The following is a 20686-nucleotide window of genomic DNA, read 5'->3' as shown; positions in this document are numbered from 1 at the left end:
AAAAAAAAGCAAAAAAACAAGCTCTTGTACCTCCCACCATGGATTGACCCAGATGGGACTCGAACCCACAATCCTCAACTCCGAAGGCTGATGCTTTATCCATTAGGCCACTGGGCCAAACTCAATAAGAGTTTTTTAAACATATCAAAGGAAAAATTGTAACAAAATTGCGCAGAAGTGTTGCTGGATATGTTCATTTCAATTCACAAGCAAAGCAGTATTTAAAATCATTTCATCTGGTAGACGATTCCCACAAATTGCAAATTAGTAAGAAAATTGTGCCAACCGGGAATCAAACCCAGGTCGCAAGAATGGGAATCCTGCATGATACCACTACACCATTAGCACAGTGTCGGGCTGACCAGGATTTCTTGGTCAGTCAAAACTATTTGTAAATAATGCAAAAAACAGGCTCCTGTACCTCCCACCATGATTTGACCCAGATGGGACTCGAACCCACAATCCTCAGCTCCGAAGGCTGATGTCTTATCCATTAGGCCACTGGGCCAAACTCAAGCTGACATTTTTAAAACTATCAAAGGAAAAATTTAAACAAAATAGAGCAGAAGGGTTGCTGGATATGTACATTTCAATTCACAAGCAAAGCAGTATTTGAAATCATTTGTTCTGGTACACGATTCCCACAAATTGCAAATTAGTAAGAAAATTGCGCCAACCGAACCCGGGTCACAAGAATGGGAATCTTGCATGATACCACTACACCATTAGCGCAGTGGCAAGTAAATCAGGGTTTATTGGTAAGTCAGACGTATTCGTTACATAAGCAAAGAAGGAGAAGTCCATTTTCCAGCATGATTTGACCCAGATGGGATTCGAACCCACAATCCTCAGCTCCGAAGGCTGATGCCTTATACACTAGAACACTGGGCAAAACTCAAGCAAAGATTTTTAAAAATATCAAAGGAAAAATTGTAACAAAATTGCGCAGAAGTGTTGCTGGATATGTACATTTCAATTCACAAGCAAAACAATATTTAAAATCATTTGATCTGATACACGATTCCCACAAATTGCAAATTAGTAACAAAGTTGCGCCAACCACGAATCGAACCCGGGTCACAAGAATGGGAATCTTGCATGATACCACTACACCATTAGCGCAGTGGCAAGTAAATCAGGGTTTATTGGTAAGTCAGACGTATTCGTTACATAAGCAAAGAAGGAGAAGTCCATTTTCCAGCATGACTTGACCCAGATGGGACTCAAACCCACAATCCTCAGCTGCGAAGGCCGATGCCTTATACATTAGAACACTGGGCAAAACTCAAGCAAAGATTTTTTAAAATATCAATGGAAAAATTGTAACAAAATTGCGCAGAACTGTTGCTGGATGGGTACATTTCAATTCACAAGCAATACAATATTTAAAATCATTTGATCTGATACACAACGCCCACAAATTGGTAAGAAAGTTGCGCCAACCAGGAATCGAACCCAGGTCACAAGAACTGGAATCCTGCACGATACCACTACACCATTAGCGCAGTCAACAGCAGATCAGGATTTCTTGGTCAGTCAAAAGTATTCGTAAAAAAAAGCAAAAAAACAAGCTCTTGTACCGCCCACCATGATTTGACCCAGATGGGACTCGAACCCACAATCCTCAGCTCCGAAGGCTGATGCCTTATCCATTAGGCCACTGGGCCAAACTCAAGCAGAGTTTTTTTAAAATATCAAAGGAAAAATTGTAACAAAATTTCGCAGAAGTGTTGCTGGATATGTACATTTAAATTCACAAGCAAAACAATATTTAAAATCATTTGATCTGATATACGACACCCACAAATTGCAAATTAGTAAGAAAATTGCGCCAAACGGGAATCAAACCAGGGTCACAAGAATGGAAATCCTGCATGATACCACTAAACCATTAGCGCAGTCACCAGGAGATCAGGATTTCTTGGTCAATCAAAAGTATTCGTAAAAAAAAGCAAAAAAACAAGCTCTTGTACCTCCCACCATCGATTGACCCAGATGGGACTCGAACCCACAATCCTCAGCGCCTAAGGCTGATGCCTTATCCATTAGGCCACTGGGCCAAACTCAATAAGAGTTTTATAAACATATCAAAGGAAAAATTGTAACAAAATTGCGCAGAAGTGTTGCTGGATATGTTCATTTCAATTCACAAGCAAAGCAGTGTTTAAAATCATTTCATCTGGTAGACGATTCCCACAAATTGCAAATTAGTAAGAAAATTGTGCCAACCGGGAATCAAACCCAGGTCGCAAGAACGGGAATCCTGCATGATACCACTACACCATTAGCACAGTGCCCGGCTGACCAGGATTTCTTGGTCAGTCAACAGTATTTGTAAATAAAGCAATAAACAGGCTCCTGTACCTTCCACCATGATTTGACCCAGATGGGACTCGAACCCACAATCCTCAGCTCCGAAGGCTGATGCCTTATCCATTAGGCCACTGGGCCAAACTCAAGCTGATATTTTTAAAACTATCAAAGGAAAAATTTAAACAAAATAGAGCAGAAGGGTTGCTGGATATGTACATTTCAATTCACAAGCAAAGCAGTATTTGAAATCATTTGTTCTGGTACACGATTCCCACAAATTGCAAATTAGTAAGAAAATTGCGCCAACCGGGAATCGAACCCAGATCACAAGAATGGGAATCTTGCATGATACCACTACACCATTAGCGCAGTGGCAAGTAAACCAGGGTTTATTGGTAAGTCAGACGTATTCGTTACATAAGCAAAGAAGGAGAAGTCCATTTTCCAGCATGATTTGACCCAGTTGGGATTCGAACCCACAATCCTCAGCTCCGAAGGCTGATGCCTTATACACTAGAACACTGGGCAAAACTCAAGCAAAGATTTTTAAAAATATCAAAGGAAAAATTGTAACAAAATTGCGCAGAAGTGTTGCTGGATATGTACATTTCAATTCACATGCAAAACAATATTTAAAATCATTTGATCTGATACACGATTCTCACAAATTGCAAATTAGTAACAAAGTGGCACCAACCAGGAATCGAACCATGGTCACAAGAATGGGAATCTTGCATGATACCACTACACCATTAGCGCAGTGGCAAGTAATTCAGGCTTTATTGGTAAGTCAGACGTATTCATTACATAAGCAAAGAAGGAGAAGTCCATTTTCCAGCATGACTTGACCCAGATGGGAATCGAACCCACAATCCTCAGCTGCAAAGGCTGATGCCTTATACATTAGAACACTGGGCAAAACTCAAGCAAAGATTTTAAAAATATCAAATGAAAAATTGTAACAAAATTGTGCAGAAGTGTTGCTGGATATGTACATTTCAATTCACAAGCAAAACAATATTTAAAATCATTTGATCTGATATACGACACCCACAAATTGCAAATTAGTAAGAAAATTGCGCCAAACAGGAATCAAACCAGGGTCACAAGAATGGGAATGTTGCATGATACCACTACAGCATTAGCGCAGTGGCAAGTAAATCAGGGTTTATTGGTAAGTCAGACGTATTCGTTACATAAGCGAAGAAGGAGAAGTCCATTTTCCAGCATGATTTGACCCAGATGGGATTCGAACCCACAATCCTCAGCTCCGAAGGCTGATGCCTTATACACTAGAACACTGGGCAAAACTCAAGCAAAGATTTTTAAAAATATCAAAGGAAAAATTCTAACAAAATTGCGCAGAAGTGTTGCTGGATATGTACATTTCAATTCACAAGCAAAACAATATTTAAAATCATTTGATCTGATACACGATTCCCACAAATTGCAAATTAGTAACAAAGTTGCACCAACCAGGAATCGAACCAGGGTCACAAGAATGGGAATCTTGCATGATACCACTACACCATTAGCGAAGTGGCAAGTAATTCAGGCTTAATTGGTAAGTCAGACGTATTCGTTACATAAGCAAAGAAGGAGAAGTCGATTTTCCAGCATGACTTGACCCAGATGGGAATCGAATCCACAATTCTCAGCTGAAAAGGCTGATGCCTTATACATTAGAACACTGGGCAAAACTCAAGCAAAGATTTTTAAAAATATCAAATGAAAAATTGTAACAAAATTGCGCAGAAGTGTTGCTGGATATGTACATTTCAATTCACAAGCAAAACAATATTTAAAATCATTTGATCTGATATACGACACCCACAAATTGCAAATTAGTAAGAAAATTGCGCCAAACGGGAATCAAACCAGGGTCACAAGAATGGGAATCTTGCATGATACCACTACAGCATTAGCGCAGTCACCAGGAGATCAGGATTTCTTGGTCAATCAAAAATATTTGTAAAAAAAAGCAAAAAAACAAGCTCTTGTACCTCCCACCATGATTTGACCCAGATGGGACTCAAACCCACAATCCTCAGCTCCGAAGGCTGATGCCTTATCCATTAGGCCACTGGGCCAAACTCAATAAGAGTTTTTTAAAAATATCAAAGGAAAAATTGTAACAAAATTGCGCAGAAGTGTTGCTGGATATGTTCTTTTCAATTCACAAGCAAAGCAGTATTTAAAATCATTTCATCTGGTAGACGATTCCCATAAATTGCAAATTAGTAAGAAAATTGTGCCAATCGGGAATCAAACCCAGGTCGCAAGAATGGGAATCCTGCATGATACCACTACAGCATTAGCGCAGTAACCAGGAGATCAGGATTTCTTGGTCAATCAAAAGTATTCGTAAAAAAAAGCAAAAAAACAAGCTCTTGTACCTCCCACCATGATTTGACCCAGATGGGACTCGAACCCACAATCCTCAGCTCCGAAGGCTGATGCCTTATACATTAGAACACTGGGCAAAACTCAAGCAAAGATTTTTAAAAATATCAAATGAAAAATTGTAACAAAATTGCGCAGAAGTGTTGCTGGATATGTACATTTCAATTCACAAGCAAAACAATGTTTAAAATCATTTGATCTGATATACGACACCCACAAATTGCAAATTAGTAAGAAAATTGCGCCAAACGGGAATCAAACCAGGGTCACAAGAATGGGAATCCTGCATGATACCACTAAACCATTAGCGCAGTCACCAGGAGATCAGGATTTCTTGGTCAATCAAAAGTATTCGTAAAAAAAAGCAAAAAAACAGGCTCTTGTACCTCCCACCATCGATTGACCCAGATGGGACTCGAACCCACAATCCTCAGCTCCGAAGGCTGATGCCTTATCCATTAGGCCACTGGGCCAAACTCAAGCTGACATTTTTTAAAATATCAAAGGAAAAATTGAAACAAAATAGAGCAGAAGGGTCGCTGGATATGTACATTTCAATTCACAAGCAAAGCAGTATTTGAAATCATTTGTTCTGGTACACGATTCCCACAAATTGCAAATTAGTAAAAAAATTGCGCCAACCGGGAATCAAACCCGGGTCACAAGAATGGGAATCCTGCATGATACCACTACACCATTAGCACAGTGCCCGGCTGACCAGGATTTCTTGGTCGGTCAAAAGTATTTGTAAATAAAGCAAAAAACAGGCTCCTGTACCTCCCACCATGATTTGACCCAGATGGGATTGGAACCCACAATCCTCAGCTCCGAAGGCTGATGCCTTATCCATTAGGCCACTGGGCCAAACTCAAGCTGACATTTTTAAAAATATCAAAGGAAAAAATGAAACAAAATAGAGCAGAAGGGTCGCTGGATATGTACATTTCAATTCACAAGCAAAGCAGTATTTGAAATCATTTGTTCTGGTACACGATTCCCACAAATTGCAAATTAGTATGAAAATTGCGCCAACCGGGACTCGAACCCGGGTCACAAGAATGGGAATCTTGCATGATACCGCTACACCATTAGCACAGTCACAAGGAAATCAAGGTTTATTGGTAAGTCAGACGTATTCGTTACATAAGCAAAGAAGGAGAAGTCCATTTTCCAGCATGATTTGACCCAGATGGGATTCGAACCCACAATCCTCAGCTCCGAAGGCTGATGCCTTATACACTAGAACACTGGGCAAAACTCAAGCAAAGATTTTTAAAAATATCAAAGGAAAAATTGTAACAAAATTGCACAGAAGTGTTGCTGGATATGTACATTTCAATTCACAAGCAAAACAATATTTAAAATCATTTGATCTGATACACGATTCCCACAAATTAGTAACAAAGTTGCGCCAACCAGGAATCGAACCTGGGTCACAAGAATGGGAATCTTGCATGATACCACTACACCATTAGCGCAGGGGCAAGTAAGTCAGGCTTAATTGGTAAGTCAGACGTATTCGTTACATAAGCAAAGAAGGAGAAGTCCATTTTCCAGCATGACTTGACCCAGATGGGACTCAAACCCACAATCCTCAGCTACGAAGGCCGATGCCTTATACATTAGAACACTGGGCAAAACTCAAGCAAAGATTTTTTAAAATATCAATGGAAAAATTGTAACAAAATTGCGCAGAAGTGTTGCTGGATGTGTACATTTCAATTCACAAGCAATACAATATTTAAAATCATTTGATCTGATACACAACGCCCACAAATTGGTAAGAAAGTTGCGTCAACCAGGAATCGAACCCAGGTCACAAGAACTGGAATCCTGCATGATACCACTACATCATTAGCGCAGTCAACAGCAGATCAGGATTTCTTGGTCAGTCAAAAGTATTCGTAAAAAAAAGCAAAAAAGCAAGCTCTTGTACCTCCCACCATGATTTGACCCAGATGGGACTCGAACTCACAATCCTCAGCTCCGAAGGCTGATGCCTTATCCATTAGGCCACTGGGCCAAACTCAAGCAGAGTTTTTTTAAAATATCAAAGGAAAAATTGTAACAAAATTTCGCAGAAGTGTTGCTGGATATGTTCATTTCAATTCACAAGCAAAGCAGTATTTAAAATCATTTCATCTGGTAGACGATTCCCACAAATTGCAAATTAGTAAGAAAATTGTGCCAACCGGGAATCAAACCCAGGTCGCAAGAATGGGAATCCTGCATGATACCACTACACCATTAGCACAGTGCCCGGCTGACCAGGATTTCTTGGTCGGTCAAAAGTATTTGTAAATAAAGCAAAAAACAGGCTCCTGTACCTCCCACCATGATTTGACCCAGATGGGACTCGAACCCACAATTCTCAGCTCCGAAGGCTGATGCCTTATCCATTAGGCCACTGGGCCAAACTCAAGCTGACATTTTTTAAAATATCAAAGGAAAAATTGAAACAAAATAGAGCAGAAGGGTCGCTGGATATGTACATTTCAATTCACAAGCAAAGCAGTATTTGAAATCATTTGTTCTTGTACACGATTCCCACAAATTGCAAATTAGTAAGAAAATTGCGCCAACCGGGAATCGAACCCGGGTCACAAGAATGGGAATCTTGCATGATACCACTACACCATTAGCACAGCGACAAGTAAATCAGGGTTTATTGGTAAATCAGACGTATTCGTTACATAAGCAAAGAAGGAGAAGTCCATTTTCCAGCATGATTTGACCCAGATGGGATTCGAACCCACAATCCTCAGCTCCGAAGGCTGATGCCTTATACACTAGAACACTGGGCAAAACTCAAGCAAAGATTTTTAAAAATATCAAAGGAAAAATTGTAACAAAATTGCGCAGAAGTGTTGCTGGATATGTACATTTCAATTCACAAGCAAAACAATATTTAAAATTATTTGATCTGATACACGATTCCCACAAATTGCAAATTAGTAAGAAAATTGCACCAACCAGGAATCGAACCTGGGTCACAAGAATTGGAATCTTGCATGATACCACAACAGCATTAGCGCAGTCACCAGGAGATCAGGATTTCTTGGTCAATCAAAAGTATTCGTAAAAAAAAGCAAAAAAACAAGCTCTTGTACCTCCCACCATGATTTGACCCAGATGGGACTCGAACCCACAATCCTCAGCTCCGAAGGCTGATGCCTTATCCATTAGGCCACTGGGCCAAACTCAAGCAGAGTTTTTTTAAAATATCAAAGGAAAAATTGTAACAAAATTTCGCAGAAGTGTTGCTGGATATGTTCATTTCAATTCACAAGCAAAGCAGTATTTAAAATCATTTCATCTGGTAGACGATTCCCACAAATTGCAAATTAGTAAGAAAATTGTGCCAACCGGGAATCAAACCCAGGTCGCAAGAACGGGAATCCTGCATGATACCACTACACCATTAGCACAGTGCCCGGCTGACCAGGATTTCTTGGTCAGTCAAAAGTATTCGTAAAAAAAAGCAAAAAAACAAGCTCTTGTACCTCCCACCATGATTTGACCCAGATGGGACTCGAACCCACAATTCTCAGCTCAGAAGGCTGATGCCTTATCCATTAGGCCACTGGGCCAAACTCAAGCAGAGTTTTTTTAAAATATCAAAGGAAAAATTGTAACAAAATTTCGCAGAAGTGTTGCTGGATATGTTCATTTCAATTCACAAGCAAAGCAGTATTTAAAATCATTTCATCTGGTAGACGATTCCCACAAATTGCAAATTAGTAAGAAAATTGTGCCAACCGGGAATCAAACCCAGGTCGCAAGAATGGGAATCTTGCATGATACCACTACACCATTAGCACAGTGCCCGGTTGACCAGGATTTCTTGGTCAGTCAAAAGTATTTGTAAATAAAGCAAAAAACAGGCTCCTGTACCTCCCACCATGATTTGACCCAGATGGGACTCGAACCCACAATCCTCAGCTCCGAAGGCTGATGCCTTATCCATTAGGCCACTGGGCCAAACTCAAGCTGACATTTTTAAAACTATCAAAGGAAAAATTGAAACAAAATAGAGCAGAAGGGTTGCTGGATATGTACATTTCAATTCACAAGCAAAGCAGTATTTGAAATCATTTGTTCTGGTACACGATTCCCACAAATTGCAAATTAGTAAGAAAATTGCGCCAACCGGGAATCGAACCCGGGTCACAAGAATGGGAATCTTGCATGATACCACTACACCATTAGCGCAGCGGCAAGTAAGTCAGGGTTTATTGGTAAGTCAGACGTATTCGTTACATAAGCAAAGAAGGAGAAGTCCATTTTCCAGCATGATTTGACCCAGATGGGATTCGAACCCACAATCCTCAGCTCCGAAGGCTGACGCCTTATACACTAGAACACTGGGCAAAACTCAAGCAAAGATTTTTAAAAATATCAAAGGAAAAATTGTAACAAAATTGCGCAGAAGTGTTGCTGGATATGTACATTTCAATTCACAAGCAAAACAATATTTAAAATCATTTGATCTGATACACGATTCCCACAAATTGCAAATTAGTAACAAAGTTGCGCCAACCAGGAATCGAACCTGGGTCATAAGAATGGGAATCTTGCATGATACCACTACACCATTAGCGCCGTGGCAAGTAAGTCAGGCTTTATTGGTAAGTCAGACGTATTCGTTACATAAGCAAAGAAGGAGAAGTCCGTTTTCCAGCATGACTTGACCCAGATGGGAATCGAACCCACAATCCTCAGCTGCAAAGGCTGATGCCTTATACATTAGAACACTGGGCAAAACTCAAGCAAAGATTTTTAAAAATATCAAATGAAAAATTGTAACAAAATTGCGCAGAAGTGTTGCTGGATATGTACATTTCAATTCACAAGCAAAACAATATTTAAAATCATTTGATCTGATATACGACACCCACAAATTGCAAATTAGTAAGAAAATTGCGCCTAACGGGAATCAAACCAGGGTCACAAGAATGGGAATCTTGCATGATACCACTACAGCATTAGCGCAGTCACCAGGAGATCAGGATTTCTTGGTCAATCAAAAGTATTCGTAAAAAAAAGCAAAAAAACAAGCTCTTGTACCTCCCACCATCGATTGACCCAGATGGGACTCGAACCCACAATCCTCAGCTCCGAAGGCTGATGCCTTATCCATTAGGCCACTGGGCCAAACTCAAGCTGACATTTTTTAAAATATCAAAGGAAAAATTGAAACAAAATAGAGCAGAAGGGTCGCTGGATATGTACATTTCAATTCACAAGCAAAGCAGTATTTGAAATCATTTGTTCTGGTACACGATTCCCACAAATTGCAAATTAGTAAAAAAATTGCGCCAACCGGGAATCAAACCCAGGTAACAAGAATGGGAATCCTGCATGATACCACTACACCATTAGCACAGTGCCCGGCTGACCAGGATTTCTTGGTCGGTCAAAAGTATTTGTAAATAAAGCAAAAAACAGGCTCCTGTACCTCCCACCATGATTTGACCCAGATGGGATTGGAACCCACAATCCTCAGCTCCGAAGGCTGATGCCTTATCCATTAGGCCACTGGGCCAAACTCAAGCTGACATTTTTAAAAATATCAAAGGAAAAAATGAAACAAAATAGAGCAGAAGGGTCGCTGGATATGTACATTTCAATTCACAAGCAAAGCAGTATTTGAAATCATTTGTTCTGGTACACGATTCCCACAAATTGCAAATTAGTATGAAAATTGCGCCAACCGGGAATCGAACCCGGGTCACAAGAATGGGAATCTTGCATGATACCGCTACACCATTAGCACAGTCGCAAGGAAATCAAGGTTTATTGGTAAGTCAGACGTATTCGTTACATAAGCAAAGAAGGAGAAGTCCATTTTCCAGCATGATTTGACCCAGATGGGATTCGAACCCACAATCCTCAGCTCCGAAGGCTGATGCCTTATACACTAGAACACTGGGCAAAACTCAAGCAAAGATTTTTAAAAATATCAAAGGAAAAATTGTAACAAAATTGCACAGAAGTGTTGCTGGATATGTACATTTCAATTCACAAGCAAAACAATATTTAAAATCATTTGATCTGATACACGATTCCCACAAATTAGTAACAAAGTTGCGCCAACCAGGAATCGAACCTGGGTCACAAGAATGGGAATCTTGCATGATACCACTACACCATTAGCGCAGTGGCAAGTAAGTCAAGCTTAATTGGTAAGTCAGACGTATTCGTTACATAAGCAAAGAAGGAGAAGTCCATTTTCCAGCATGACTTGACCCAGATGGGACTCAAACCCACAATCCTCAGCTGCGAAGGCCGATGCCTTATACATTAGAACACTGGGCAAAACTCAAGCAAAGATTTTTTAAAATATCAATGGAAAAATTGTAACAAAATTGCGCAGAAGTGTTGCTGGATGTGTACATTTCAATTCACAAGCAATACAATATTTAAAATCATTTGATCTGATACACAACGCCCACAAATTGGTAAGAAAGTTGCGCCAACCAGGAATCGAACCCAGGTCACAAGAACTGGAATCCTGCATGATACCACTACATCATTAGCGCAGTCAACAGCAGATCAGGATTTCTTGGTCAGTCAAAAGTATTCGTAAAAAAAAAGCAAAAAAGCAAGCTCTTGTACCTCCCACCATGATTTGACCCAGATGGGACTCGAACTCACAATCCTCAGCTCCGAAGGCTGATGCCTTATCCATTAGGCCACTGGGCCAAACTCAAGCAGAGTTTTTTTAAAATATCAAAGGAAAAATTGTAACAAAATTTCGCAGAAGTGTTGCTGGATATGTTCATTTCAATTCACAAGCAAAGCAGTATTTAAAATCATTTCATCTGGTAGACGATTCCCACAAATTGCAAATTAGTAAGAAAATTGTGCCAACCGGGAATCAAACCCAGGTCGCAAGAATGGGAATCCTGCATGATACCACAACACCATTAGCACAGTGCCCGGCTGACCAGGATTTCTTGGTCGGTCAAAAGTATTTGTAAATAAAGCAAAAAACAGGCTCCTGTACCTCCCACCATGATTTGACCCAGATGGGACTCGAACCCACAATTCTCAGCTCCGAAGGCTGATGCCTTATCCATTAGGCCACTGGGCCAAACTCAAGCTGACATTTTTTAAAATATCAAAGGAAAAATTGAAACAAAATAGAGCAGAAGGGTCGCTGGATATGTACATTTCAATTCACAAGCAAAGCAGTATTTGAAATCATTTGTTCTTGTACACGATTCCCACAAATTGCAAATTAGTAAGAAAATTGCGCCAACCGGGAATCGAACCCGGGTCACAAGAATGGGAATCTTGCATGATACCACTACACCATTAGCACAGCGACAAGTAAATCAGGGTTTATTGGTAAATCAGACGTATTCGTTACATAAGCAAAGAAGGAGAAGTCCATTTTCCAGCATGATTTGACCCAGATGGGATTCGAACCCACAATCCTCAGCTCCGAAGGCTGATGCCTTATACACTAGAACACTGGGCAAAACTCAAGCAAAGATTTTTAAAAATATCAAAGGAAAAATTGTAACAAAATTGCGCAGAAGTGTTGCTGGATATGTACATTTCAATTCAAAAGCAAAACAATATTTAAAATTATTTGATCTGATACACGATTCCCACAAATTGCAAATTAGTAAGAAAATTGCACCAACCAGGAATCGAACCTGGGTCACAAGAATGGGAATCTTGCATGATACCACTACAGCATTTGCGCAGTCACCAGGAGATCAGGATTTCTTGGTCAATCAAAAGTATTCGTAAAAAAAAGCAAAAAAACAAGCTCTTGTACCTCCCACCATGATTTGACCCAGATGGGACTCGAACCCACAATCCTCAGCTCCGAAGGCTGATGCCTTATCCATTAGGCCACTGGGCCAAACTCAAGCAGAGTTTTTTTAAAATATCAAAGGAAAAATTGTAACAAAATTTCGCAGAAGTGTTGCTGGATATGTTCATTTCAATTCACAAGCAAAGCAGTATTTAAAATCATTTCATCTGGTAGACGATTCCCACAAATTGCAAATTAGTAAGAAAATTGCACCAACCGGGAATCAAACCCAGGTCGCAAGAACGGGAATCCTGCATGATACCACTACACCATTAGCACAGTGCCCGGCTAACCAGGATTTCTTGGTCAGTCAAAAGTATTCGTAAAAAAAAGCAAAAAAACAAGCTCTTGTACCTCCCACCATGATTTGACCCAGATGGGACTCGAACCCACAATCCTCAGCTCCGAAGGCTGATGCCTTATCCATTAGGCCACTGGGCCAAACTCAAGCAGAGTTTTTTTAAAATATCAAAGGAAAAATTGTAACAAAATTTCGCAGAAGTGTTGCTGGATATGTTCATTTCAATTCACAAGCAAAGCAGTATTTAAAATCATTTCATCTGGTAGACGATTCCCACAAATTGCAAATTAGTAAGAAAATTGCACCAACCGGGAATCAAACCCAGGTCGCAAGAACGGGAATCCTGCATGATACCACTACACCATTAGCACAGTGCCCGGCTGACCAGGATTTCTTGGTCAGTCTAAAGTATTCGTAAAAAAAAGCAAAAAAACAAGCTCTTGTACCTCCCACCATGATTTGACCCAGATGGGACTCGAACCCACAATTCTCAGCTCAGAAGGCTGATGCCTTATCCATTAGGCCACTGGGCCAAACTCAAGCAGAGTTTTTTTAAAATATCAAAGGAAAAATTGTAACAAAATTTCGCAGAAGTGTTGCTGGATATGTTCATTTCAATTCACAAGCAAAGCAGTATTTAAAATCATTTCATCTGGTAGACGATTCCCACAAATTGCAAATTAGTAAGAAAATTGTGCCAACCGGGAATCAAACCCAGGTCGCAAGAATGGGAATCCTGCATGATACCACTACACCATTAGCACAGTGCCCGGCTGACCAGGATTTCTTGGTCAGTCAAAAGTATTTGTAAATAAAGCAAAAAACAGGCTCCTGTACCTCCCACCATGATTTGACCCAGATGGGACTCGAACCCACAATCCTCAGCTCCGAAGGCTGATGCCTTATCCATTAGGCCACGGGGCCAAACTCAAGCTGACATTTTTAAAACTATCAAAGGAAAAATTGAAACAAAATAGAGCAGAAGGGTTGCTGGATATGTACATTTCAATTCACAAGCAAAGCAGTATTTGAAATCATTTGTTCTGGTACACGATTCCCACAAATTGCAAATTAGTAAGAAAATTGCGCCAACCGGGAATCGAACCCGGGTCACAAGAATGGGAATCTTGCATGATACCACTACACCATTAGCGCAGCGGCAAGTAAGTCAGGGTTTATTGGTAAGTCAGACGTATTCGTTACATAAGCAAAGAAGGAGAAGTCCATTTTCCAGCATGATTTGACCCAGATGGGATTCGAACCCACAATCCTCAGCTCCGAAGGCTGACGCCTTATACACTAGAACACTGGGCAAAACTCAAGCAAAGATTTTTAAAAATATCAAAGGAAAAATTGTAACAAAATTGCGCAGAAGTGTTGCTGGATATGTACATTTCAATTCACAAGCAAAACAATATTTAAAATCATTTGATCTGATACACGATTCCCACAAATTGCAAATTAGTAACAAAGTTGCACCAACCAGGAATCGAACCTGGGTCATAAGAATGGGAATCTTGCATGATACCACTACACCATTAGCGCCGTGGCAAGTAAGTCAGGCTTTATTGGTAAGTCAGACGTATTCGTTACATAAGCAAAGAAGGAGAAGTCCGTTTTCCAGCATGACTTGACCCAGATGGGAATCGAACCCACAATCCTCAGCTGCAAAGGCTGATGCCTTATACATTAGAACACTGGGCAAAACTCAAGCAAAGATTTTTAAAAATATCAAATGAAAAATTGTAACAAAATTGCGCAGAAGTGTTGCTGGATATGTACATTTCAATTCACAAGCAAAACAATATTTAAAATCATTTGATCTGATATACGACACCCACAAATTGCAAATTAGTAAGAAAATTGCGCCTAACGGGAATCAAACCAGGGTCACAAGAATGGGAATCTTGCATGATACCACTACAGCATTAGCGCAGTCACCAGGAGATCAGGATTTCTTGGTAAATCAAAAGTATTCGTAAAAAAAAGCAAAAAAACAAGCTCTTGTACCTCCCACCATGATTTGACCCAGATGGGACTCGAACCCACAATCCTCAGCTCCGAAGGCTGATGCCTTATCCATTAGGCCACTGGGCCAAACTCAAGCTGACATTTTTAAAAATATCAAAGGAAAAATTGTAACAAAATTTCGCAGAAGTGTTGCTGGATATGTTCATTTCAATTCACAAGCAAAGCAGTATTTAAAATCATTTCATCTGGTAGACGATTCCCACAAATTGCAAATTAGTAAGAAAATTGTGCCAACCGGGAATCAAACCCAGGTCGCAAGAATGGGAATCCTGCATGATACCACTACACTATTAGCACAGTGCCCGGCTGACCAGGATTTCTTGGTCAGTCAAAAGTATTTGTAAATAAAGCAAAAAACAGGCTCCTGTACCTCCCACCATGATTTGACCCAGATGGGACTCGAACCCACAATCCTCAGCTCCGAAGGCTGATGCCTTATCCATTAGGCCACGGGGCCAAACTCAAGCTGACATTTTTAAAAATATCAAAGGAAAAAATGAAACAAAATAGAGCAGAAGGGTTGCTGGATATGTACATTTCAATTCACAAGCAAAACAGTATTTGAAATCATTTGTTCTGGTACACGATTCCCACAAATTGCAAATTAGTAAGAAAATTGCGCCAACCGGGAATCGAACCCGGGTCACAAGAATGGGAATCTTGCATGATACCACTACACCATTAGCGCAGTGGCAAGTAAATCAGGGTTTATTGGTAAGTCAGACGTATTCGTTACATAAGCAAAGAAGGAGAAGTCCATTTTCCAGCATGATTTGACCCAGATGGGATTCGAACCCACAATCCTCAGCTCCGAAGGCTGATGCCTTATACACTAGAACACTGGGCAAAACTCAAGCAAAGATTTTTAAAAATATCAAATGAAAAATTGTAACAAAATTGCGCAGAAGTGTTGCTGGATATGTACATTTCAATTCACAAGCAAAACAATATTTAAAATCATTTGATCTGATATACGACACCCACAAATTGCAAATTAGTAAGAAAATTGCGCCTAACGGGAATCAAACCAGGGTCACAAGAATGGGAATCTTGCATGATACCACTACAGCATTAGCGCAGTCACCAGGAGATCAGGATTTCTTGGTAAATCAAAAGTATTCGTAAAAAAAAGCAAAAAAACAAGCTCTTGTACCTCCCACCATGATTTGACCCAGATGGGACTCGAACCCACAATCCTCAGCTCCGAAGGCTGATGCCTTATCCATTAGGCCACTGGGCCAAACTCAAACTGACATTTTTAAAAATATCAAAGGAAAAATTGTAACAAAATTTCGCAGAAGTGTTGCTGGATATGTTCATTTCAATTCACAAGCAAAGCAGTATTTAAAATCATTTCATCTGGTAGACGATTCCCACAAATTGCAAATTAGTAAGAAAATTGTGCCAACCGGGAATCAAACCCAGGTCGCAAGAATGCGAATCCTGCATGATACCACTACACCATTAGCACTGTGCCCGGTTGACCAGGATTTCTTGGTCAGTCAAAAGTATTTGTAAATAAAGCAAAAAACAGGCTCCTGTACCTCCCACCATGATTTGACCCAGATGGGACTCGAACCCACAATCCTCAGCTCCGAAGGCTGATGCCTTATCCATTAGGCCACTGGGCCAAACTCAAGCTGACATTTTTAAAAATATCAAAGGAAAAAATGAAACAAAATAGAGCAGAAGGGTTGCTGGATATGTACATTTCAATTCACAAGCAAAGCAGTATTTGAAATCATTTGTTCTGGTACACGATTCCCACAAATTGCAAATTAGTAAGAAAATTGCGCCAACCGGGAATCGAACCCGGGTCACAAGAACGGGAATCTTGCATGATACCACTACACCATTAGCGCAGTGGCAAGTAAATCAGGGTTTATTGGTAAGTCAGACGTATTCGTTACATAAGCACAGAAGGAGAAGTCCATTTTCCAGCATGATTTGACCCAGATGGGATTCGAACCCACAATCCTCAGCTCCGAAGGCTGATGCCTTATACACTAGAACACTGGGCAAAACTCAAGCAAAGATTTTTAAAAATATCAAAGGAAAACTTGTAACAAAATTGCGCAGAAGTATTGCTGGATATGTACATTTCAATTCACAAGCAAAACAATATTTAAAATCATTTGATCTGATACACGATTCCCACAAATTGCAAATTAGTAACAAAGTTGCGCCAACCAGGAATCGAACCTGGGTCACAAGAATGGGAATCTTGCATGATACCACTACAGCATTAGCGCAGTCACCAGGAGATCAGGATTTCTTGGTCAATCAAAAGTATTCGTAAAAAAAAGCAAAAAAACAGGCTCTTGTACCTCCCACCATGATTTGACCCAGATGGGACTCGAACCCACAATCCTCAGCTCCGAAGGCTGATGCCTTATCCATTAGGCCACTGGGCCAAACTCAAGCAGAGTTTTTTTAAAATATCAAAGGAAAAATTGTAACAAAATTTCGCAGAAGTTTTGCTGGATATGTTCATTTCAATTCACAAGCAAAGCAGTATTTAAAATCATTTCATCTGGTAGACGATTCCCACAAATTGCAAATTAGTAAGAAAATTGTGCCAACCGGGAATCAAACCCAGGTCGCAAGAATAGGAATCCTGCATGATACCACTACACCATTAGCACAGTGCCCGGCTGACCAGGATTTCTTGGTCAGTCAAAAGTATTTGTAAATAAAGCAAAAAACAGGCTCCTGTACCTCCTACCATGATTTGACCCAGTTGGGACTCGAACCCACAATCCTCAGCTCTGAAGGCTGATGCCTTATCCATTAGGCCACTGGGCCAAACTCAAGCTGCCATTTTTAAAAATATCAAAGGAAAAAATGAAACAAAATAGAGCAGAAGGGTTGCTGGATATGTACATTTCAATTCACAAGCAAAGCAGTATTTGAAATCATTTGTTCTGGTACACGATTCCCACAAATTGCAAATTAGTAAGAAAATTGCGCCAACCGGGAATCGAACCCGGGTCACAAGAACGGGAATCTTTCATGATACCACTACACCATTAGCGCAGTGGCAAGTAAATCAGGGTTTATTGGTAAGTCAGACGTATTCGTTACATAAGCAAAGAAGGAGAAGTCCATTTTCCAGCATGATTTGACCCAGATGGGATTCGAACCCACAATCCTCAGCTCCGAAGGCTGATGCCTTATACATTAGAACACTGGGCAAAACTCAAGCAAAGATTTTTAAAAATATCAAAGGAAAAATTGTAACAAAATTGCGCAGAAGTGTTGCTGGATATGTACATTTCAATTCAAAAGCAAAACAATATTTAAAATCATTTGATCTGATACACGATTCCCACAAATTGCAAATTAGTAACAAAGCTGCACCAACCAGGAATCAAACCAGGGTCACAAGAATGGGAATCTTGCATGATACCACTACAGCATTAGCGCAGTCACCAGGAGATCAGGATTTCTTGGTCAATCAAAAGTATTTGTAAATAAAAGCAAAAAAACAAGCCCTTGTACCTCCCACCATGATTTGACCCAGAGGGGACTCGAACCCACAATCCTCAGCTCCGAAGGCTGATGCCTTATCCATTAGGCCACTGGGCCAAACTCAATAAGAGTTTTTTAAAAATATCAAAGGAAAAATTTTAACAAATTTGCGCAGAAGTGTTGCTGGATATGTTCATTTCAATTCACAAGCAAAGCAGTATTTAAAATCATTTCATCTGGTAGACGATTCCCACAAATTGCAAATTAGTAAGAAAATTGTGCCAACCGGGAATCAAACCCAGGTCGCAAGAATAGGAATCCTGCATGATACCACTACACCATTAGCACAGTGCCCGGCTGACCAGGATTTCTTGGTCAGTCAAAAGTATTTGTAAATAAAGCAAAAAACAGGCTCCTGTACCTCCTACCATGATTTGACCCAGATGGGACTCGAACCCACAATCCTCAGCTCCGAAGGCTGATGCCTTATCCATTAGGCCACTGGGCCAAACTCAAGCTGCCATTTTTAAAAATATCAAAGGAAAAAATGAAACAAAATAGAGCAGAAGGGTTGCTGGATATGTACATTTCAATTCACAAGCAAAGCAGTATTTGAAATCATTTTTTCTGGTACACGATTCCCACAAATTGCAAATTAGTAAGAAAATTGCGCCAACCGGGAATCGAACCCGGGTCACAAGAACGGGAATCTTTCATGATACCACTACACCATTAGCGCAGTGGCAAGTAAATCAGGGTTTATTGGTAAGTCAGACGTATTCGTTACATAAGCAAAGAAGGAGAAGTCCATTTTCCAGCATGATTTGACCCAGATGGGATTCGAACCCACAATCCTCAGCTCCGAAGGCTGATGCCTTATACATTAGAACACTGGGCAAAACTCAAGCAAAGATTTTTAAAAATATCAAAGGAAAAATTGTAACAAAATTGCGCAGAAGTGTTGCTGGATATGTACATTTCAATTCAAAAGCAAAACAATATTTAAAATCATTTGATCTGATACACGATTCCCACAAATTGCAAATTAGTAACAAAGCTGCACCAACCAGGAATCAAACCAGGGTCACAAGAATGGGAATCTTGCATGATACCACTACAGCATTAGCGCAGTCACCAGGAGATCAGGATTTCTTGGTCAATCAAAAGTATTTGTAAATAAAAGCAAAAAAACAAGCCCTTGTACCTCCCACCATGATTTGACCCAGAGGGAACTCGAACCCACAATCCTCAGCTCCGAAGGCTGATGCCTTATCCATTAGGCCACTGGGCCAAACTCAATAAGAGTTTTTTAAAAATATCAAAGGAAAAATTTTAACAAATTTGCGCAGAAGTGTTGCTGGATATGTTCATTTCAATTCACAAGCAAAGCAGTATTTAAAATCATTTCATCTGGTAGACGATTCCCACAAATTGCAAATTAGTAAGAAAATTGTGCCAACCGGGAATCAAACCCAGGTCGCAAGAATGGGAATCCTGCATGATACCACTACAGCATTAGCGCAGTAACCAGGAGATCTGGATTTCTTGGTCAATCAAAAGTATTCGTAAAAAAAAGCAAAAAAACAAGCTCTTGTACCTCCCACCATGATTTGACCCAGATGGGACTTGAACCCACAATCCTCAGCTCCGAAAGCTGATGCCTTATCCATTAGGCCACTGGGCCAAACTCAAGCACAGTTTTTTTAAAATATCAAAGGAAAAATTGTAACAAAATTTCGCAGAAGTGTTGCTGGATATGTTCATTTCAATTCACAAGCAAAGCAGTATTTAAAATCATTTCATCTGGTAGACGATTCCCACAAATTGCAAATTAGTAAGAAAATTGTGCCAACCGGGAATCAAACCCAGGTCGCAAGAATGGGAATCCTGCATGATACCACTACACCATTAGCACAGTGCCCGGCTGACCAGGATTTCTTGGTCAGTCAAAAGTATTTGTAAATAAAGCAAAAAACAGGCTCCTGTACCTCCCACCATGATTTGACCCAGATGGGACTCGAACCCACAATCCTCAGCTCCGAAGGCTGATGCCTTATCCATTAGGCCACTGGGCCAAACTCAAGCTGACATTTTTAAAACTATCAAAGGAAAAATTGAAACAAAATAGAGCAGAAGGGTTGCTGGATATGTACATTTCAATTCACAAGCAAAGCAGTATTTGAAATCATTTGTTCTGGTACACGATTCCCACAAATTGCAAAATAACAAGAAAATTGCGCCAACCGGGAATCGAACCCGGGTCACAAGAATGGGAATCTTGCATGATACCACTACACCATTAGCGCAGTGGCAAGTAAATCAGGGTTTATTGGTAA

At 40.2% G+C, this 20686-nt stretch overlaps 60 non-coding genes across 60 annotated transcripts; all 60 read right to left on the bottom strand.

Moving 5' to 3' along the window:
- Positions 1-44: 44 nt before the first annotated feature.
- On the bottom strand, positions 45-117 carry trnar-ucg (transfer RNA arginine (anticodon UCG)). The gene has a single exon. It is a non-coding gene; the product is annotated as a tRNA-Arg (tRNA).
- Positions 118-277: 160 nt separating this feature from the next.
- Positions 278-348, bottom strand: trnag-ccc (transfer RNA glycine (anticodon CCC)). The gene has a single exon. It is a non-coding gene; the product is annotated as a tRNA-Gly (tRNA).
- An 87-nt stretch (positions 349-435) lies between these two features.
- Positions 436-508, bottom strand: trnar-ucg (transfer RNA arginine (anticodon UCG)). Its single transcript has one exon. It is a non-coding gene; the product is annotated as a tRNA-Arg (tRNA).
- Positions 509-1051: 543 nt separating this feature from the next.
- Positions 1052-1122, bottom strand: trnag-ccc (transfer RNA glycine (anticodon CCC)). The gene has a single exon. It is a non-coding gene; the product is annotated as a tRNA-Gly (tRNA).
- A 472-nt stretch (positions 1123-1594) lies between these two features.
- trnar-ucg (transfer RNA arginine (anticodon UCG)) lies at positions 1595-1667 on the bottom strand. Its single transcript has one exon. It is a non-coding gene; the product is annotated as a tRNA-Arg (tRNA).
- Positions 1668-1987: 320 nt separating this feature from the next.
- Positions 1988-2060, bottom strand: trnal-uag (transfer RNA leucine (anticodon UAG)). Its single transcript has one exon. It is a non-coding gene; the product is annotated as a tRNA-Leu (tRNA).
- A 318-nt stretch (positions 2061-2378) lies between these two features.
- On the bottom strand, positions 2379-2451 carry trnar-ucg (transfer RNA arginine (anticodon UCG)). Its single transcript has one exon. It is a non-coding gene; the product is annotated as a tRNA-Arg (tRNA).
- Positions 2452-2611: 160 nt separating this feature from the next.
- On the bottom strand, positions 2612-2682 carry trnag-ccc (transfer RNA glycine (anticodon CCC)). Its single transcript has one exon. It is a non-coding gene; the product is annotated as a tRNA-Gly (tRNA).
- Positions 2683-3001: 319 nt separating this feature from the next.
- On the bottom strand, positions 3002-3072 carry trnag-ccc (transfer RNA glycine (anticodon CCC)). The gene has a single exon. It is a non-coding gene; the product is annotated as a tRNA-Gly (tRNA).
- A 708-nt stretch (positions 3073-3780) lies between these two features.
- On the bottom strand, positions 3781-3851 carry trnag-ccc (transfer RNA glycine (anticodon CCC)). The gene has a single exon. It is a non-coding gene; the product is annotated as a tRNA-Gly (tRNA).
- Positions 3852-4330: 479 nt separating this feature from the next.
- trnar-ucg (transfer RNA arginine (anticodon UCG)) lies at positions 4331-4403 on the bottom strand. The gene has a single exon. It is a non-coding gene; the product is annotated as a tRNA-Arg (tRNA).
- A 713-nt stretch (positions 4404-5116) lies between these two features.
- On the bottom strand, positions 5117-5189 carry trnar-ucg (transfer RNA arginine (anticodon UCG)). Its single transcript has one exon. It is a non-coding gene; the product is annotated as a tRNA-Arg (tRNA).
- A 160-nt stretch (positions 5190-5349) lies between these two features.
- On the bottom strand, positions 5350-5420 carry trnag-ccc (transfer RNA glycine (anticodon CCC)). Its single transcript has one exon. It is a non-coding gene; the product is annotated as a tRNA-Gly (tRNA).
- Positions 5421-5507: 87 nt separating this feature from the next.
- On the bottom strand, positions 5508-5580 carry trnar-ucg (transfer RNA arginine (anticodon UCG)). Its single transcript has one exon. It is a non-coding gene; the product is annotated as a tRNA-Arg (tRNA).
- Positions 5581-5740: 160 nt separating this feature from the next.
- On the bottom strand, positions 5741-5811 carry trnag-ccc (transfer RNA glycine (anticodon CCC)). The gene has a single exon. It is a non-coding gene; the product is annotated as a tRNA-Gly (tRNA).
- Positions 5812-6123: 312 nt separating this feature from the next.
- On the bottom strand, positions 6124-6194 carry trnag-ccc (transfer RNA glycine (anticodon CCC)). Its single transcript has one exon. It is a non-coding gene; the product is annotated as a tRNA-Gly (tRNA).
- A 472-nt stretch (positions 6195-6666) lies between these two features.
- On the bottom strand, positions 6667-6739 carry trnar-ucg (transfer RNA arginine (anticodon UCG)). Its single transcript has one exon. It is a non-coding gene; the product is annotated as a tRNA-Arg (tRNA).
- Positions 6740-6899: 160 nt separating this feature from the next.
- Positions 6900-6970, bottom strand: trnag-ccc (transfer RNA glycine (anticodon CCC)). The gene has a single exon. It is a non-coding gene; the product is annotated as a tRNA-Gly (tRNA).
- An 87-nt stretch (positions 6971-7057) lies between these two features.
- On the bottom strand, positions 7058-7130 carry trnar-ucg (transfer RNA arginine (anticodon UCG)). Its single transcript has one exon. It is a non-coding gene; the product is annotated as a tRNA-Arg (tRNA).
- A 160-nt stretch (positions 7131-7290) lies between these two features.
- trnag-ccc (transfer RNA glycine (anticodon CCC)) lies at positions 7291-7361 on the bottom strand. Its single transcript has one exon. It is a non-coding gene; the product is annotated as a tRNA-Gly (tRNA).
- Positions 7362-7840: 479 nt separating this feature from the next.
- Positions 7841-7913, bottom strand: trnar-ucg (transfer RNA arginine (anticodon UCG)). Its single transcript has one exon. It is a non-coding gene; the product is annotated as a tRNA-Arg (tRNA).
- A 320-nt stretch (positions 7914-8233) lies between these two features.
- Positions 8234-8306, bottom strand: trnar-ucu (transfer RNA arginine (anticodon UCU)). Its single transcript has one exon. It is a non-coding gene; the product is annotated as a tRNA-Arg (tRNA).
- A 160-nt stretch (positions 8307-8466) lies between these two features.
- On the bottom strand, positions 8467-8537 carry trnag-ccc (transfer RNA glycine (anticodon CCC)). The gene has a single exon. It is a non-coding gene; the product is annotated as a tRNA-Gly (tRNA).
- Positions 8538-8624: 87 nt separating this feature from the next.
- On the bottom strand, positions 8625-8697 carry trnar-ucg (transfer RNA arginine (anticodon UCG)). Its single transcript has one exon. It is a non-coding gene; the product is annotated as a tRNA-Arg (tRNA).
- A 160-nt stretch (positions 8698-8857) lies between these two features.
- Positions 8858-8928, bottom strand: trnag-ccc (transfer RNA glycine (anticodon CCC)). Its single transcript has one exon. It is a non-coding gene; the product is annotated as a tRNA-Gly (tRNA).
- Positions 8929-9247: 319 nt separating this feature from the next.
- Positions 9248-9318, bottom strand: trnag-ccc (transfer RNA glycine (anticodon CCC)). The gene has a single exon. It is a non-coding gene; the product is annotated as a tRNA-Gly (tRNA).
- A 479-nt stretch (positions 9319-9797) lies between these two features.
- trnar-ucg (transfer RNA arginine (anticodon UCG)) lies at positions 9798-9870 on the bottom strand. Its single transcript has one exon. It is a non-coding gene; the product is annotated as a tRNA-Arg (tRNA).
- Positions 9871-10188: 318 nt separating this feature from the next.
- trnar-ucg (transfer RNA arginine (anticodon UCG)) lies at positions 10189-10261 on the bottom strand. The gene has a single exon. It is a non-coding gene; the product is annotated as a tRNA-Arg (tRNA).
- Positions 10262-10421: 160 nt separating this feature from the next.
- trnag-ccc (transfer RNA glycine (anticodon CCC)) lies at positions 10422-10492 on the bottom strand. The gene has a single exon. It is a non-coding gene; the product is annotated as a tRNA-Gly (tRNA).
- Positions 10493-10804: 312 nt separating this feature from the next.
- trnag-ccc (transfer RNA glycine (anticodon CCC)) lies at positions 10805-10875 on the bottom strand. The gene has a single exon. It is a non-coding gene; the product is annotated as a tRNA-Gly (tRNA).
- A 312-nt stretch (positions 10876-11187) lies between these two features.
- trnaw-cca (transfer RNA tryptophan (anticodon CCA)) lies at positions 11188-11258 on the bottom strand. Its single transcript has one exon. It is a non-coding gene; the product is annotated as a tRNA-Trp (tRNA).
- A 90-nt stretch (positions 11259-11348) lies between these two features.
- trnar-ucg (transfer RNA arginine (anticodon UCG)) lies at positions 11349-11421 on the bottom strand. Its single transcript has one exon. It is a non-coding gene; the product is annotated as a tRNA-Arg (tRNA).
- Positions 11422-11739: 318 nt separating this feature from the next.
- Positions 11740-11812, bottom strand: trnar-ucg (transfer RNA arginine (anticodon UCG)). The gene has a single exon. It is a non-coding gene; the product is annotated as a tRNA-Arg (tRNA).
- Positions 11813-11972: 160 nt separating this feature from the next.
- On the bottom strand, positions 11973-12043 carry trnag-ccc (transfer RNA glycine (anticodon CCC)). The gene has a single exon. It is a non-coding gene; the product is annotated as a tRNA-Gly (tRNA).
- Positions 12044-12362: 319 nt separating this feature from the next.
- trnag-ccc (transfer RNA glycine (anticodon CCC)) lies at positions 12363-12433 on the bottom strand. Its single transcript has one exon. It is a non-coding gene; the product is annotated as a tRNA-Gly (tRNA).
- An 89-nt stretch (positions 12434-12522) lies between these two features.
- On the bottom strand, positions 12523-12595 carry trnar-ucg (transfer RNA arginine (anticodon UCG)). The gene has a single exon. It is a non-coding gene; the product is annotated as a tRNA-Arg (tRNA).
- Positions 12596-12915: 320 nt separating this feature from the next.
- On the bottom strand, positions 12916-12988 carry trnar-ucg (transfer RNA arginine (anticodon UCG)). The gene has a single exon. It is a non-coding gene; the product is annotated as a tRNA-Arg (tRNA).
- Positions 12989-13308: 320 nt separating this feature from the next.
- Positions 13309-13381, bottom strand: trnar-ucu (transfer RNA arginine (anticodon UCU)). Its single transcript has one exon. It is a non-coding gene; the product is annotated as a tRNA-Arg (tRNA).
- A 160-nt stretch (positions 13382-13541) lies between these two features.
- On the bottom strand, positions 13542-13612 carry trnag-ccc (transfer RNA glycine (anticodon CCC)). Its single transcript has one exon. It is a non-coding gene; the product is annotated as a tRNA-Gly (tRNA).
- An 87-nt stretch (positions 13613-13699) lies between these two features.
- Positions 13700-13772, bottom strand: trnar-ucg (transfer RNA arginine (anticodon UCG)). Its single transcript has one exon. It is a non-coding gene; the product is annotated as a tRNA-Arg (tRNA).
- Positions 13773-13932: 160 nt separating this feature from the next.
- trnag-ccc (transfer RNA glycine (anticodon CCC)) lies at positions 13933-14003 on the bottom strand. The gene has a single exon. It is a non-coding gene; the product is annotated as a tRNA-Gly (tRNA).
- Positions 14004-14322: 319 nt separating this feature from the next.
- trnag-ccc (transfer RNA glycine (anticodon CCC)) lies at positions 14323-14393 on the bottom strand. Its single transcript has one exon. It is a non-coding gene; the product is annotated as a tRNA-Gly (tRNA).
- A 479-nt stretch (positions 14394-14872) lies between these two features.
- trnar-ucg (transfer RNA arginine (anticodon UCG)) lies at positions 14873-14945 on the bottom strand. Its single transcript has one exon. It is a non-coding gene; the product is annotated as a tRNA-Arg (tRNA).
- Positions 14946-15105: 160 nt separating this feature from the next.
- On the bottom strand, positions 15106-15176 carry trnag-ccc (transfer RNA glycine (anticodon CCC)). The gene has a single exon. It is a non-coding gene; the product is annotated as a tRNA-Gly (tRNA).
- An 87-nt stretch (positions 15177-15263) lies between these two features.
- trnar-ucg (transfer RNA arginine (anticodon UCG)) lies at positions 15264-15336 on the bottom strand. The gene has a single exon. It is a non-coding gene; the product is annotated as a tRNA-Arg (tRNA).
- A 160-nt stretch (positions 15337-15496) lies between these two features.
- trnag-ccc (transfer RNA glycine (anticodon CCC)) lies at positions 15497-15567 on the bottom strand. The gene has a single exon. It is a non-coding gene; the product is annotated as a tRNA-Gly (tRNA).
- A 479-nt stretch (positions 15568-16046) lies between these two features.
- Positions 16047-16119, bottom strand: trnar-ucg (transfer RNA arginine (anticodon UCG)). The gene has a single exon. It is a non-coding gene; the product is annotated as a tRNA-Arg (tRNA).
- Positions 16120-16279: 160 nt separating this feature from the next.
- trnaa-cgc (transfer RNA alanine (anticodon CGC)) lies at positions 16280-16350 on the bottom strand. Its single transcript has one exon. It is a non-coding gene; the product is annotated as a tRNA-Ala (tRNA).
- An 87-nt stretch (positions 16351-16437) lies between these two features.
- Positions 16438-16510, bottom strand: trnar-ucg (transfer RNA arginine (anticodon UCG)). Its single transcript has one exon. It is a non-coding gene; the product is annotated as a tRNA-Arg (tRNA).
- A 160-nt stretch (positions 16511-16670) lies between these two features.
- On the bottom strand, positions 16671-16741 carry trnag-ccc (transfer RNA glycine (anticodon CCC)). The gene has a single exon. It is a non-coding gene; the product is annotated as a tRNA-Gly (tRNA).
- A 319-nt stretch (positions 16742-17060) lies between these two features.
- On the bottom strand, positions 17061-17131 carry trnag-ccc (transfer RNA glycine (anticodon CCC)). Its single transcript has one exon. It is a non-coding gene; the product is annotated as a tRNA-Gly (tRNA).
- Positions 17132-17220: 89 nt separating this feature from the next.
- Positions 17221-17293, bottom strand: trnar-ucg (transfer RNA arginine (anticodon UCG)). Its single transcript has one exon. It is a non-coding gene; the product is annotated as a tRNA-Arg (tRNA).
- A 551-nt stretch (positions 17294-17844) lies between these two features.
- Positions 17845-17915, bottom strand: trnag-ccc (transfer RNA glycine (anticodon CCC)). Its single transcript has one exon. It is a non-coding gene; the product is annotated as a tRNA-Gly (tRNA).
- Positions 17916-18394: 479 nt separating this feature from the next.
- trnar-ucg (transfer RNA arginine (anticodon UCG)) lies at positions 18395-18467 on the bottom strand. The gene has a single exon. It is a non-coding gene; the product is annotated as a tRNA-Arg (tRNA).
- A 318-nt stretch (positions 18468-18785) lies between these two features.
- On the bottom strand, positions 18786-18858 carry trnar-ucg (transfer RNA arginine (anticodon UCG)). The gene has a single exon. It is a non-coding gene; the product is annotated as a tRNA-Arg (tRNA).
- A 160-nt stretch (positions 18859-19018) lies between these two features.
- Positions 19019-19089, bottom strand: trnag-ccc (transfer RNA glycine (anticodon CCC)). The gene has a single exon. It is a non-coding gene; the product is annotated as a tRNA-Gly (tRNA).
- An 872-nt stretch (positions 19090-19961) lies between these two features.
- trnar-ucg (transfer RNA arginine (anticodon UCG)) lies at positions 19962-20034 on the bottom strand. Its single transcript has one exon. It is a non-coding gene; the product is annotated as a tRNA-Arg (tRNA).
- Positions 20035-20194: 160 nt separating this feature from the next.
- Positions 20195-20265, bottom strand: trnag-ccc (transfer RNA glycine (anticodon CCC)). The gene has a single exon. It is a non-coding gene; the product is annotated as a tRNA-Gly (tRNA).
- An 87-nt stretch (positions 20266-20352) lies between these two features.
- trnar-ucg (transfer RNA arginine (anticodon UCG)) lies at positions 20353-20425 on the bottom strand. Its single transcript has one exon. It is a non-coding gene; the product is annotated as a tRNA-Arg (tRNA).
- A 160-nt stretch (positions 20426-20585) lies between these two features.
- On the bottom strand, positions 20586-20656 carry trnag-ccc (transfer RNA glycine (anticodon CCC)). The gene has a single exon. It is a non-coding gene; the product is annotated as a tRNA-Gly (tRNA).
- Between the last annotated feature and the right edge of the window lie 30 nt (positions 20657-20686).

Source organism: Salminus brasiliensis, chromosome 14 (assembly GCF_030463535.1).
Source record: "Salminus brasiliensis chromosome 14, fSalBra1.hap2, whole genome shotgun sequence".
Taxonomy (NCBI): domain Eukaryota; kingdom Metazoa; phylum Chordata; class Actinopteri; order Characiformes; family Bryconidae; genus Salminus; species Salminus brasiliensis.
This window is presented reverse-complemented; position numbering and strand designations above follow the sequence as displayed.